The sequence below is a fragment of the Cervus canadensis genome, chromosome 16, assembly GCF_019320065.1.
Source record: "Cervus canadensis isolate Bull #8, Minnesota chromosome 16, ASM1932006v1, whole genome shotgun sequence".
NCBI classification, from domain to species: Eukaryota; Metazoa; Chordata; class Mammalia; order Artiodactyla; family Cervidae; genus Cervus; species Cervus canadensis.
Window position 1 is genome coordinate 55537318 of NC_057401.1, and position 14584 is coordinate 55551901.

Genomic DNA, 14584 nt, shown 5'->3' on the forward strand with positions numbered 1-14584 from the left:
GATCACTGTTTCGGCTCATTGCTTATATTATCTGCCGACTTGCTGACTCTGCCCAGTAATGCAAAGAATTCCAAATTGAGCCCTCCAGCCCCAAATAGGCAGAATTTGAAATTCTACTAGGTGGGACATTCATTCATTCTGCTCCTGGCCAACTTCTGGTCTTCCAAGATTTCTCTAATAGATAAATACCCCCTGGGAGTGCTAACACCTGAAACCTTTATCACTTAATGCCTTATAGAGAGGATTAGTGGATTAGCCCAGCGTTGGCAGGAGTAATGAGAGGGATAAAAGAAGGAAAAGGGCCATGGAAGGCCCTAATAAAAAAGACACCCACAAAAAAACAAACAAACCCATCTACTTTGCTTTTGCCTAGAGCTGGTCTTACTGCCTCTAAGTATAGACTCTGAAAAAATTCAGGCTCTGATTCCTGTACAGAGTAGGTGAAGATTCTTATATTCTGGGGTCATTGATTGCTCACCGAAAGCCACACGGGCAAAGGCCCTTAGGCAGTCCATTGTGTTTGGCTATATGGAGGAGCTAGAGGGGACCGTAGCGGTTGGGTGTGGGGGGAAATAGGAGACCCAGTCGGTGGAGCAGAGCGACCTCATCACATAAATCCTCACAGCGTCTTTGTAAGGACCCTGCTTTACAGTCAGAATAGCACAGGTGTGGCTTATTGCTGAGAAGATTCTAAGTGATTAATGTCGAAAGTTGCAGATTGTGTGGGCTCACCAGAATATTAGAAAATAAAAGTGGCTTGCTTGTGTCTTTTCTCATCTCTAGATCCTTGAGAACGGGCAGCTCGGTGGGAGAAGGAGACCAAGGTGGGTGGGCAGGAACCCCGGGCGAGTGAGGGAAGAAGTCCTCCCAGCTGTGGCTGCATAACACGTGGGCTCCATGCTCTGGTTGCAGCAGGGACCAGGTAGGTGGGTCACCCAGGACTACCCCAACTTTCCCTCCACAGATGGGTATCTTTGTGCTCCTGGTGAGCTCTGGTGGGCCCGGGTCCTGTTAGTTGGTGTTGGTGGTCCTCAAGCATCTTCCAGAGCCTTCTAACCCCTTGGGGGATGCCAGCTGCTGGTTCCATTTTTTTTTAATACTTACTTTTAAAATTTAAGTATTTTTAAAATTTTTATTGGAGTATAGTTGCTTTATAATGTTGTGTTAGTTTCTGCTGCATAGCAAAGTCACTCAGCTCTATGCATACATATATCCCCTTCTTTTTGAATTTGCTTCCCATTCAGGTTACCACAGAGGACTGAGTGGGCTTCTCAGGTGGTGATATCGGTAAAGAATCCGCCTGCCAAGGCAGGAGGCGTAAGAGAGGCGGATTCGATCCCTGGGTTGGGAAGATCCCCTAGAGAAGGTAACGGCAACCCACTCCAGTATTCTTGCCTAGAGAATCCCATGGACAGAGGAGCCTGGCAGGCTACAGTCCTTAGGGTTACAGAGTCGGACACAACTGAGGCGACTTAGACGCAACATTCGCAACACAGTTAGCAACAGAGCACTGAATAGAGATCCTTGTGTTATACTAGACATTTCTCCAAAGAAGACTTAGGGGTGGCCAACAGGCACATGAAAAGAAGCTCAACATCATTAATTAGCAAGTGTGTTAGTTACTCAGTTGTGTCTGACTCTTTGCAACCGCATGGACTGTAGCCCACTGGGCTTCTCTATCCATGGGATTTTCCAGGCAAGAATACTGGAGTGGGTGCCCATTTTCTTCTCCAGGGGAATCTTCCCAACCCAGGGATTGAACCCGGGTCTCCTGTGCAATGCAATAGGCAGAATCTTGGCCATCTGACTCACCAGGGAAGCATTCATTACTAGAGAAATGCAAATCAAAACGACAATGAGGTATCACCTCACACCAGTCAGAATGGTCATCCTCAAAAAACCTACAAACAATAAAACTTTCTGGTTTCTAGCAACTCTCTCCATGACCATCCTTTATGAAGCTTTTTACAAACTTCTGTTTTAAAAGAGCACCTTGGGCCTCTTTTTATTTTTTTTTAATTTTTATTTGAGTGTAGTTGGCAACAGTTAAAACTGGACATGGAACAACAGACTGGTTCCAAATAGGAAAAGGAGTACGTCAAGGCTGTATATCGTCATGCTGCTTATTTAACTTATATGCAGAGTACATCATGAGAAACACTGGTCTGGAAGAAGCACAAGCTGGAATCAAGATTGCCGGGAGAAATATCAATAACCTCAGATATGCAGACGACACCACTCTTACGGCAGAAAGTGAAGAGGAACTAAAAAACCTCTTGATGAAAGTGAAAGAGAAGAGTGAAGAAGTTGGCTTAAAGCTCAACATTCAGAAAACTAAGATCGTGGCATCTGGTCCCATCACCTCATGGGAAATAGATGGGGAGACAGTGGAAACAGTGTCAGACTTTATTTTGGGGGGCTCCAAAATCACTGCAGATGGTGATTGCAGCCATGAAATTAAAAGATGCTTCCTTCTTGGAAGGAAAGTTATGATCAACCTAGGTAGCATATTTAAAAGCAGAGACATTACTTTGCCAACAAAGGTCCATCTAGTCAAGGCTATGGTTTTTCCAGTAGCCATGTATGAATGCGAGAGTTGGACCGTTGAAGAAAGCTGAGCACCGAAGAATTGATGGTTTTGAACAGTGGTGTTGGAGAAGACTCTTGAGAGTCCCTTGCACTGCAAGGAGATCCAACCAGTCCATCCTAAAGGAGACCAGTCCTGGGTGTTCATTGGAAGGACTGATGTTGAAGCTGAAACTCCAATACTTTGGCCACCTGATGCAAAGAGTTGACTCATTGGAAAACACTCTGATGCTGGGAAGGATTAGGGGCAGGAGGAGAAGGGGACGACAGAGGATGAGATGGCTGGATGGCATCACTGACTCGATGGACATGGGTTTGGGTGGACTCCAGGAGCTTGTGATGGACAGGGAGGCCTGGCATACTGCAATTGATGGGGTCTCAAAGAGTCAGACACTAATGAGCGACTGAACTGAACTGAGCTGGTAAAGATCCCGCCTGCCAATGCAGGAGACATAAGAAATTCGGGTTCGATCCCTGTGTCAGGAAGATCCCCTGGATAAGGAAATGACAACCCACTCCAGTATTCTTGCCTGGAGAATCCCCATGGACAGAGGAGCCTGGCAGGCTAGAAGCCATGGGATCGCAAAGAGTTGGACACGGCTGAAGTGACTTAGCACGTAACTGATTTACAATGCTGTGTTATTTTCAGGTGTGTAGCAACACAAGTCAGTTATACATATACATGTATTCACTCTTTTTTAAGAAAAAGAAAAATTCTTTTTAACCTTGGACCTCTTTTTATTTCTTATTTCTTTGTCTCTAGCCTGAGAGTCAAATCAGGGATTACACAAAAGCAACAAGGAAGCCCAATTCGTGGATTGGATTTTTTTTCAAAACCAGGACAGTTGACTGTTTTGTTCCAGAGACTCTGGGTAGGTAGCATCACCGAGGGAAAAGAAATCCCAGTGAGAAATCAGTTTTCGGTGCTGCCTCTGACACTGACTAGCTGTGTGATGGACAGGGAGGCCTGGCGTGCTGCAGTCCATGGGGTCGCAAAGAGTCACACACGACTGAGGGACTGAACTGAGCTGAGCTGAGCTGTGTGACCCCGGGCGAGTGGACTAGAGAGACGAATGTTGCCTGCCTGACCCTGACCTTCAGGAACCACCCGCCTCCCCAGGAAGACCCCAGGTGCAGTCACTGCCTGTCGCAGCCAGCCCCCATCTGCCCCTCCTCCATCCCTAAACCTCTTCATGGGGGGGCGGGGGAGGGGGAAGAAAGCACCTGGAGACAAGCCAGACTGAACTGGTTCCTACTTGAACTGGAAAACGTGGAGAAATGAGGCCAGACAACAGGGCAACCGCGCACCAGGGGAAGCGAATGCAGTGGGTGGGCAGGAGGGAGGCCCGCCAGCACTACTGCCCTGATGAGCTTGCTCATCGGTGCCCTGGTTCACCCTCTACAGGAAACCCTTCTCCTGAGACCAGCTGGAGGGTCTCTAACCTAAGAGCACCCCGCAGGAAAGGAATCAGTTGCAGGGGACGGTTCTAGGTCACAGACCCTCACTGAGCAAATGGCTTTGGCTTTGAAACAGGATTGGGGACAGAGCGTAGAGGCCTCCCACATCCTGGGACAAGATCTGTGTGGCCCACCATCAGCAGTTAGGGGACAGCCGATGAAGGATCCTTGTGCTTTCTCAAGGGTGGACCCAGTGCCCATGCAGATGGCAAGAGAAAGCGTCACACTGAGAGCCACTTAAAGGAGAAGGTGAAGGCGAGGAGAACCCACCGATTGAATTCCCCTCCTCCCAGCCCTGAGCATGCAGTCTAACTTCTGCAGAAACCTCCAGATGGTTAGGCGCTCGGATGGTTCACCCAGTTTCAGCATTGATTGAATTCTCAACCTTTCTCTGTTTCTACAAATAGAGTTAAAAATTCCAGACTCTACAATGAGATACGGGTTCCCCTGGTGGCTCAGCGGTAAATAATCTGCCTGCCAATGCAGGACACTCAAGTTTGATCCCTGATTCAGGAAGATCCCCTGGAGAAGGAAATGGCAATCCATTCCAGTATTCTTATCTGGGAAATTCCATGGATGGAGGAGCCTGGTGGGCTACAGTTTGCAGAGTCACAAAAGAGTTCATAGGGACACGACTTAACCACTAAAAAACACAAACAAAAAGAAGCAATGGAGATATCTGAGGGTCATTGAAGGGATTAACACCCACCCCCACCCTACACATCATGCCCCTCTCCCCATCCTATCTTTCTTGAAGGTACCATCTTCTACATCTCTCTCTCTGGTCAAGCACAGTGACCGCAACAACCCCCAGGCAACTGTAGGACTAGGCTGAGAATGCCACCCAGGTCTAGGGTGGGACAGCCAGATCAGGGAGGAGAGGGGAACTAGCATCCTGTCTTTGCACCCTGCTCCCCAATAGGCCCCTGAGGAGCCACGCTACAGAGGACAAAGCTGATGGGGGTCACAGAGCACCACTGGATCGTTGCCCACAAGGACAAGGCAGCCTTGGCTGGAACCCAAAGGTGTGGTTCAGGTACTTGGTCGCTATGACTCCAAAACCCAAAAGTTCTGAAAACCAATGTCCTCTGTAACTCATCTGGTGGCAAAAACTGCCTTAACATCCTATGAGACTGTGGGTGTACTTGATCTCATTTAGGATGAATGGTATTCTTGCTGCCGAAATGCTAAAGGATGTAATTTTGCAGGTGCAGTCCAAGAGCTTCCTGGGGGTATTAAGCATTCTACAGTATATGCAGTATACAGACTGTGTTACTTTTCCATATATGAAAAAATTTTAATGGACTTCAGAAAGCATCGGAATTCTGAAACCCATCTGGTTCCCAAGGTTTTAGATAGGGAAGTATGGCCGTAAAGATTGTGTACAAATGGCTCATAGGCACAGGAAGAGATGTTGAACATAATTAGCCACCAGGGAAGTGCAAACCAAACCCCAGTGAGATACCACTTCACACCCACTAGAAGGGCTGTAATCAAAAAGGCAGCCGAAACAAGTTCTGACAAGGATGGAAGGAAACTGGAATCTCATTCCTTGCCGGTGGGAATGTAAAAATGGTGCAGCCACTTTAGAAAACAGTTTGGCAGTTCTTCAAGAAGTTAAACATAGAGTTACCATATGACCCAGCTACTCTCATTCTAGATATACAGCCAAGAGAGATGAAAACCTGCGTCCACACAAAAGTCTCTAAGCACGTTTTCATGGCAGCACTATTCGTGATAGCAAAAGACTGGAAACAACCCAATTGTCCATCAGTTGATAAATGTAGGAAGACCCTGTATGTCCATGCAATGGAATATTATTTGGCCATAAAAGGAATGAAATACTGACATATGCTATGACATGGATGCATCTTGAAAGCTCTAAGTGAAAGAAGCCAGTGACAAAAGGCCACATATTGTATGATTCCATTTCTATAAAAATATGCAGACTAGGAAAATCCATGGAGACAGAAAGTAGATGAGTGGTTGCCAGGGGCAGAGGGAAGGGAGGAATGTGCTAAAAAGTGTTGATTTCTGTACTTTAAATGGGTGAATTGTGCAGTATATGAATTATATCTCAAAAAAGCTGTTGAGGGACTTGCCGCGTGGTCCAGTGGTTAAGACTCAGAGCTTCCAAAGCAGTGGGGCATGGGTTTGATCCCTGTTCAGGGAACTAAGATCCCACATGCTGCGTGGCTCGGCCAAATAATAAATCAATAAATAAGTTGTTTAAACAGAAATAAAAAGTCTAATAGATACAGCTGTGGCTAATTCAAAACAAGGCAGCAGAGTGTCAGGGCAGGTGCTATGAACCTTCCTGGAAGGTTCATAGGTTGAAATCCTAACCACTTCCCAGGTAGTACAGTGGTGAAGAACCTCCCTGTCAATGCAGGAGACATAAGAGACATGGGTTTAATCCCTGGGTCAGGAAGATACCCTGGAGGAGGGCATGGCAATCCATTCCAATATTCTTGCCTGGAGGATCCCATCAACAGAGGAGCTTGACAGGCTATAGTCCATTAAGTTGCAAAGAGTCAGACTCAAGCGACTTAGCACCAGGTGATGGTACTAGTAATTGATCAGTCCATGAGGGTGGAGCCCCCATGAATGGAATTCGTGCTCTTACAAAAGAGGCTCCACAGAAGTCCCTTGCCCTCTTCCATATGGTCATGGTGAAAAGACCACCATCTAGGAAAAGGAGCCTCGCTAGACGCTGAATCTGCGGGTGCCATGATTTTGGCCTTCCCATCCTCTGGAAGTGCAATGAATCAGTGCTCAATGTTTATATGCCACCTGTTTTATGGTATGTTTTGATAGCAGCTCACATGCAGTAAGACAGCATCTTGGGAATTTCTTAGGCCCTCCCATAAAGGGTGAAAGGGTGACATTGGCCAGAAACAGGCTGCTGCAGTGGTAGAGACCTTTGAGATGTCCCTCCCAGGGAGTGGAATATGATAACAACCATGAGATTTGGGGATCCGACCATGCAACCCCCCATCTTCAACTGAATGGCCTCATGGGGCCAGCTGGGAATATCCCATGGCAGGTGCTATCTTGAGCAGCTGCTTGGTTGGCACTCTCCCTGCACTAGCCACGGGGGTTCGGGGGGTCTTTCCTAAAGGACGTGTCTATGACAGTTGCTTCCCTCGAGATGCACAGTTTTATGAAGGGTATGCAGCTGGCAGTTCATTCACTCTTCATTCAAGTATCATAGAAATTGCAAAATGTCAGGAGAGAAATGGTACCTAAACCCATGGAATAATGGACCTTCCTAGAGATTGTGGCATGCATGTGTGCATGCTAAGTTGCTTTAGTCATGTCCAACTCTTTGCAACCCTATGGACTGAAGCCCACCCCGTTCCTCTGTCCATGGGATTCTCCAGGCAAGAATACTGGAGTGGGTTGCCGTGCCCTCCTCCAGGGGATCTTCCCAACCCAGGGATCAAACCCGCATCTCCTACCTCTAACCTGCGTTGGCAGTCACGTTCTTTAACACTAGCACCATTGTGGCACGCGAGGCCAACAAGCGGCTCTTGGTATAATTTCTGGATACACTGGTTTAGTTGTGACCCCATAGCTCGACAGGGAGGAAGCCTGTGAAATAAACATTCCACCATCTCTCTCCTCCCACCGTCTACTTGCTGCCCATGCCTTCCATTGACTGCTCCCAACCAGGAGAGAGAGCCAGGGAGCCTGTGGATGAGTCCACACCGTCAGCCTCCTGAAGACAGAGAAGAGAAAGAAAGAGGATGCATCTAGTGGGCAGAGGAGGACCTCCAGGGCAATGATAAGCTGGCAATGAGGTCCTGAATCAGCCCACACTCAGCATCTGTCCAAGCATGACCCTGTGCCCAGAGCTCTAAGTGACAAGACATAGTTGGAAGATTAAGACCCTCTCACCTGATGAGACAATTATGATGACAAGAGAGAATGTGTGTTCAACTGAGTAAAGTTCCAAAGGAACTCAGAGAAGTAAGAACCTTCCCCACTGGGAGTGGGGTGATGAGGGAAGAAGCCCTAGGTCAGAATTTTATTGCTTTCAGTCAAAGGCCAAGACTCACAGAACAAAGAATAAATACAAGGTGATCTTTTTTAAAAAAGTTATGGAGATATGACTACGCAGGTGGAATACAGAGAAACTGGGCTTCCTACCATAGAGTAGGTTGATCTCTGGCCTAGAACACTGTGGGCAGGTCAGGTGTGTCTGGGTGATATTTCTTGGCTTTGAACAACTATCGTCTCGTGTTGCGGTATTCTTTACAGCAAGAATCAGTAGCCAGCATCTCACCATGAGAAAGGGGATGTTACCTCCGCCTCTTTTCCATTCTGCTCCATAGTTCAAAGATTCTTCCTCAAAAAACAGACTTAAGAAGATCTCTTGCAATGGGCATTTGCTATATGACTCAGGGAACTCCAATGGGGGCTCTGTGACAATGGGGAGGGAGATGGTAGGGAGGCTTGCGAGGGAGGGTCATGGGTGTACCTATGGCTGATGCTTGTTGATGTATAACAGACAACCACAGAATACTGTGAAGCAATGAACCTTCAATTTAAAAAACAAAATAAACAATGTAGAAAGAAAAAAAGATAACTTGCACCTGCATAAGGAAACCCAGTGTGTGTCTTTCCAGCAAGACTCTTCTCTGCTCAGCTTCTCCAAGTTCTTCATTTCCTAGGGGAAGTAAGGAAAGGAACTGTTAATAATATCTGTTGCCTGAAATACCACGTTATCTGGATATTTCCAAAGTGGTGGAACTGGAAACCATTGAAAAGTCATGGTTTTTTATTCATTCATCCCCTTCCATCCCAGTCCCCACCCTGGTGACACCTTCTTGGGTCACTGGACTTCTTGTCTTCCTATCTCCTCCACTGACTAAATTTGGTGTCTCTGTGTATTTATCTTTCCTGAGATATACCCAACGACACCAATCATTTAAAATCGGTTTCCCTGTATATTTATCTCTCCTGAGATATAACCCAGTGAGAAGGTGAAGGTGAGACCATATTGAATGACAGGGAAGCAGTAAGTCACACATAACTGGATCTCCCCAATCCAGAATCTAAAATCTAACCTAGATAGAAGATGTCCAGATTATTTTAGCCTGGAGTCCTATGGAAATAATGAAGACTTAACGTGACGTGTTCTGCCTTTACTGGGATTCATCTGCATTGGATGATGCTGGCCTTATGTTATTTTATTTCCCTTTAATAAATAAAGGCCCGTGTGTTCACTGTTTTAGGATTTAGTAGTAGGAAAGTTTGTCTCTGCTGCCAGATGGTTGTGCTTCCTTTTAGGAGCTAATGCAAAGATGGAACTTGCTGTGTTTCTTTTTATTCCATGGAAGCTGAGATGCTCAGAATTAAGTTATGTGCTTATTTGCATCAGTTTTACAATGATCTACTCCCCTTTGTTACGTGGCTCTTATTCTTTTATTGTTATTTTAAAAGTCTTTACTTCTTGATTTCACTTATGTTTCCTCAAGTCCTTTTCTGAAGAAGGTTGGGGACAGATGGATGAGTGGATGGATGATTAGTTGGTTACATGGTATATAGATAAATAGATGGATAGACAGATAAACCAGTTGGACAGAGTTGTGAATAGGGGAAAGGTAGGCCTCAGCACAGTTCCTCTACATCCTGATCTTCCTTTTATGCCATGGGCCTACTTTCTCTTTCAAGGATCCTATTTTTATCAAACTTTTCATGACAGGCTGTGTAGCACACTAAGAGTTTTGTTCTGGAGTCAGAGTCAGGTGCAAATTGCAAACAGCTACTGTATCTGTGTAAATATAAGACACTTACCCTCAGTTTCCTCATCTGTAAAATGGGGATGATAGCAATTCCTACATCATATTGTTGTTCTGAGGTTACAAACAGGTAATTGTTAATGACTGCTGCTGCTGCTAAGTCGCTTTAGTCGTGTTCGACTCTGTGCGACCCCATAGATGGCAGCCCACCAGGCTCCCCCATCCCTGGGATTCTCCAGGCAAGAATACTGACAGGTACATGTTAATTGTTGAATATGGTATATATTCCACATTATAAAATCTCAGTGAAACTTGGTTATTATTATTATTATTAAATTATGTGACCTCCTTTTCATCTTCTTTAATGCTTCCCTCACTGTGTACTCATTATCATATGTTTGGACTATTACAGTAGCCTTCTAACTTGGCTTAGAATTAAGAATCTTACTGCTGGGAAGGATTACTTAACTCTACACCCAATTTTATTAGTATAAATGAGAGAAACCCACACAGCATTGTAGAGTAATTATTCTCCAGTTAAAAATTAATAAAAAATAAACTGCACAAGTCAGTCCATAAAAAATAAACTAGAAAGCCTTGACAAGAGAAATGTCATGCCTATATGATATTGTCATTCAAAGTAGATTTCAGAAGATGGGGACACTTAGCCATGTCTAGGTATAACTGGTGAACCATCAGTTACCTTAAATCTTTAAGGGACCACCTGGGAAGAGGACTCAGCTGTGCCCAAAGCTGGGGTATTTCTACATACAGGTGGAGTGGCCGGTTGGTAGAGCCTCTCTGAGGAGCCTCTGGTATCAGCACTCATCTACTGGGGAGATGGGGGATCCAGGGACGAGGAGCTCGGGTCAGGAGCAAAGTCGTAGGCAGAGAATGAAAGTTTGAAAAAGAGAATGAGCTTCAGTCCAGCCTCCTGGATGCTAGTCTGGATTCCGAGAAGAGCAACAGTCACCACAAGTGCAAACTAAAGGAGCTGGCCAGCACATCCGCGGCACACTGGGATTCAGGTAACTTGTGGCTGTGAGAGTCCTTCGTGCCAAGAGGAAACTGGTCATCTCTTCCCATCCTCCTGCTGCCCACAGCCTGGCGTCCACCTCTCTAGGGCTCAGGCGGGTTCTCAAGGGGTGGAGCTTCAGGAGAGGCTGTGGCAGTGGGGGAGAGGGGGTAGGGGACCTAGTGGGAGGGGGCACGTGCCTATGAGAGCCTTTGAACCCCTCTAAGTAATGAGCCCCTGAGTGATCCTGGCTAGTTAAGCCAGTGAAAGTTGCATGTCCATGACAATGTAGCATGTCCATGATAACGGGATGGTCATTTGTCTCTGCAGGTGCTGGAGGGCAGAGAAATCTGGGGAGAGTCACAGAAGAGCAGAATGGGGGCGTGTCTGTCTAAGGGAAGGGCTCCTGTTCCCATCCACACTCCAGTGTCGCCCCAACCATCACTCCTTGGACCTCAGCCCAGCGGTCTTCCTGGAGCATAGGCTGGGTGTGCCGCTCCTTCTCAGAAACCTTTGATTCACCCCCTGCCCTTTAGAATGCTCTTCACACTCCTTTGCATGACATTCAAAATCCCCCTTGTTGTGTCCCAAACCTCAGAATCTCCTGGAACCTCTATGTCAAGTCCACATTTTGGAGCCTACTCCAAGCAGAATGTCTGAGGGTGTTCAGGGTCCCCACAGTTCCAAGACCTCATGTCCATCCATACCTGGTGTAGGATCCAGGCAGGGAGGTTCCTGAAATGCCAGGACCTAGTCAGGTCAGGACCTCAACCTCTTATGCATATGGGGCTGGCGGGGGGTGGGGGTGGGCTTATGGTCTTCCATCAAATCTGTGCTCACCACAGGGCCTTTGCACATGATGGTCTGAGGTGCGCACCCCTCTGGCACCAACTCTATACCAACTTTCTCTCACTCTGTTCAGAATCACTTCCCCTTATCATCCGATCAGACATTTAAATGCCTATGTTGCCCACTAGCTCCCTGAGGGCTGAGACTAGCTCAGGCTTTCTTTGTGTCCTTCACTGGATCTGGTGCATTGCTTCACAGATTTAGTAAATGTTCCCAAAACTGCCTGTTGAAATAATGAGTTGCAAAATCTAATTTTCGTCATTTATTTTTAAGCAGGAATGTTCGTCAAGCTATTGCCTCCCACGAGATGATTTAAACCTTTTCTCCAATTACTTTTCTCCAATTATGCAACTGAATGTTCTAAGGAGGTTTCCCACATATGCAGGCGCCGAGGAGTTTTAGGAGCCTTGGAGGGTATTCCTAGAGCCACGAGAACCACATCATGGAGCGTGGAGAGCCTGTGTGCAAGCCACATTCCTTTCCTAATGCTTCCCTCGAAAAAGAAAGAAAAGAGCAAAGTACAATCTACCAAACCAGGCTTTTTGGTGGATGGTTGAAACCCAGTTCAGCCACTCTGCTTTTCTAAGCATCTCTCTTTTCCTTGCCCCTGATTATGGCTTCCAAACCAACAGCCAAAAATATAGGATGTGGGAAAGCTTGAGTAAGAGAGCAAAACCAAAATGTCTCAGTCTTTGAAGGGGAAAGGCTGTTTGTTGTTGTCCTGTTGCTCCTGTCATCATCTCTCGCTCTGTTAAATTTCAACACTTACCAGGTATTAGCTAAATTGATCAATAGGTTTTTATTGAGCCCTATGCTGTGCGAGGTATAGTGCCTCTACTGATTTTATGCTGTGAATTTTAATTTCCACTTTGGCGTTATTTACTTCTTTCACTAAAACATTTGTGTTTATTGGGGGAAAAAAATTCTGCAAGACTAGTGAGGAGTCACCACACTTAAGTGAGATTTTATTCTGCGATGGATTCTCCAGGAGCTCACCAGCAACCGTTTTTCTTTTCAAAAAGTCTTCAAAGGCCCAGAGACTACAATTCCCAGACTTCCTTGCAGTTAGACAGGGTCATGTGACCATATTCTGTCCAATGGGATGCATACACCCCTGTTTGCCACTCTCTGTTTTCCATTTCCCATCTACATCCCTCTTGGTGGCAACATATCCTATATGGTAAAGATACAAGATGGAGCAGAGTTCCTCAATCTGAAATAGATTTGAGGACTGCAGTGAAATACACTTTTACTTCCTTTCAATTCAGTAAAGTTCAGTTCAGTTCAGTCGCTCAGTCATGTCCGACTCTTTGCAACCCCATGAATTGCAGCATGCCAGGCCTCCCTGTCCATCACCAACTCCCGGAGTTTACTCAAACTCATGTCCATTGAGTCGGTGATGCCATCCAGCCATCTCATCCTCTGTCCTCCCCTTCTCCTCCTGCCCCCAATCCCTCCCAGCATCAGGGTCTTTTCTAATGAGTCAACTCTTCGCATGAGGTGGCCGAAGTATTGGAGTTTCAGCTTCAGCATCAGTCCGTCCAATGAACACCCAGGACTGATCTCCATTAGGATGGACTGGTTGGATCTCCTTGCAGTCTAAGGGACTCTCAAGAGTGTTCTCCAACTTCCTTTATGCCCCTGAAACTCAAGGGTCTATTTTTAAGCACAACCTTTTGACTAATATGTATCATTTCTTCAACTTCCTGTTGTTTTTCATCTGTTTGGTCATTGTCTATTGGTTTATAACCCTAAAGGGACTGTGTCCTTTTTTCTGTGTTTCATGAATCTGGCTCAGTGAATCATCCTGAGAGGAAATACTCAATTCTGGGTCGGGAAGATCCCCTGAAGAAAGAAATGGCAACCCACTCCAGTATCCTTGCTTGGAAAATTCCATGGGCGAGGAGCCTGGTGGGCTATAATCCACGGTGTTGCAAAGAGTCAGACACAACTGAGCAACTTCACATGAATGTATGTATGTATCTAGATACCAATCCTCTTGGCCAACTTTTTGTTGGCTTTCTGTCATCTGACCCCAGGTAGTTTCCTTGCTAGTCTACTGGCTCCAAACCTCACAAGACACGTTTGAATGGCTTTATTTCTCATATCTTTCCCTAGGAAGTGTATCAAGACCTTAAGTCAGCTTCTCAAGTCTGGCTTATTTGAAAACATGCTAATGAAATGAAAAGAAACCCTACAGACACAGTAGCCCAGCCTCCTGCTGGAGCGGTCATTGTAACAAAACTCCTTGAAAGAGTTGTGCAATAAAAAAAAAGTTGTGCCGTGTCCCCTTGCTCACCTCCTGTCTTCTCCCTAGCCTGCTGCAGGGTGACCTTTGTGCCCACCACTCCATGGCTCCCTGCTGCTCGTCTTAGTCATCAGTGTGGAAGATGAGCCCCCTTCCGTAGCCCCCCGCTCTTCACTGTCTCCCCATCACACTGACCTTCTTATGCTCTTATCCTGTGCACATGTTTCCCTCCCAGCAACTGGAAACTCTCCCCAGAGAAGCTCCCTTCATCCCACAAAGTGTGAACAATAAGTCTCTTATTATTGATTTTATTTTATTTGTTTGGATGTGCTGGGTCTTAGTTGCAGCAGGCAAGCTCTTTAGTTGCACCATGCAGGGTCTAGTTCCCTGACCAGGGATCGGACCCGGTGCTCTGCATTGGGAGCATGGAGCTCTCAACACCCGCTAGACCAACAGGGAAGTCCCCAGTATGTCTCTTAGATGTCCCTATCTGTCCATCCGTCCGTGCTAGTGCTCAGCCATGTCTGACTCTCTGCGACTCTTTGGACTGTAGCCCACCAGGCTTCTCTGTCCATGGGATTTTCCAGATAAGGATATTGAAGTGGGTTGCCATTTCCTCCTCCAGGGGATATTCCCAACCCAGGGATCAAACCTGTGTCTCCTGCATTGCAGGCGGATTCT

General features: G+C 46.3%; 1 long non-coding RNA gene across 1 annotated transcript; it reads left to right on the plus strand.

The window, feature by feature from the left end:
- Positions 1 to 791: 791 nt before the first annotated feature.
- Positions 792 to 5159, plus strand: LOC122454189. Its single transcript, XR_006273335.1, has 3 exons — positions 792 to 922; positions 3350 to 3717; positions 4967 to 5159. It is a non-coding gene; the product is annotated as an uncharacterized LOC122454189 (long non-coding RNA).
- Positions 5160 to 14584: the final 9425 nt, after the last annotated feature.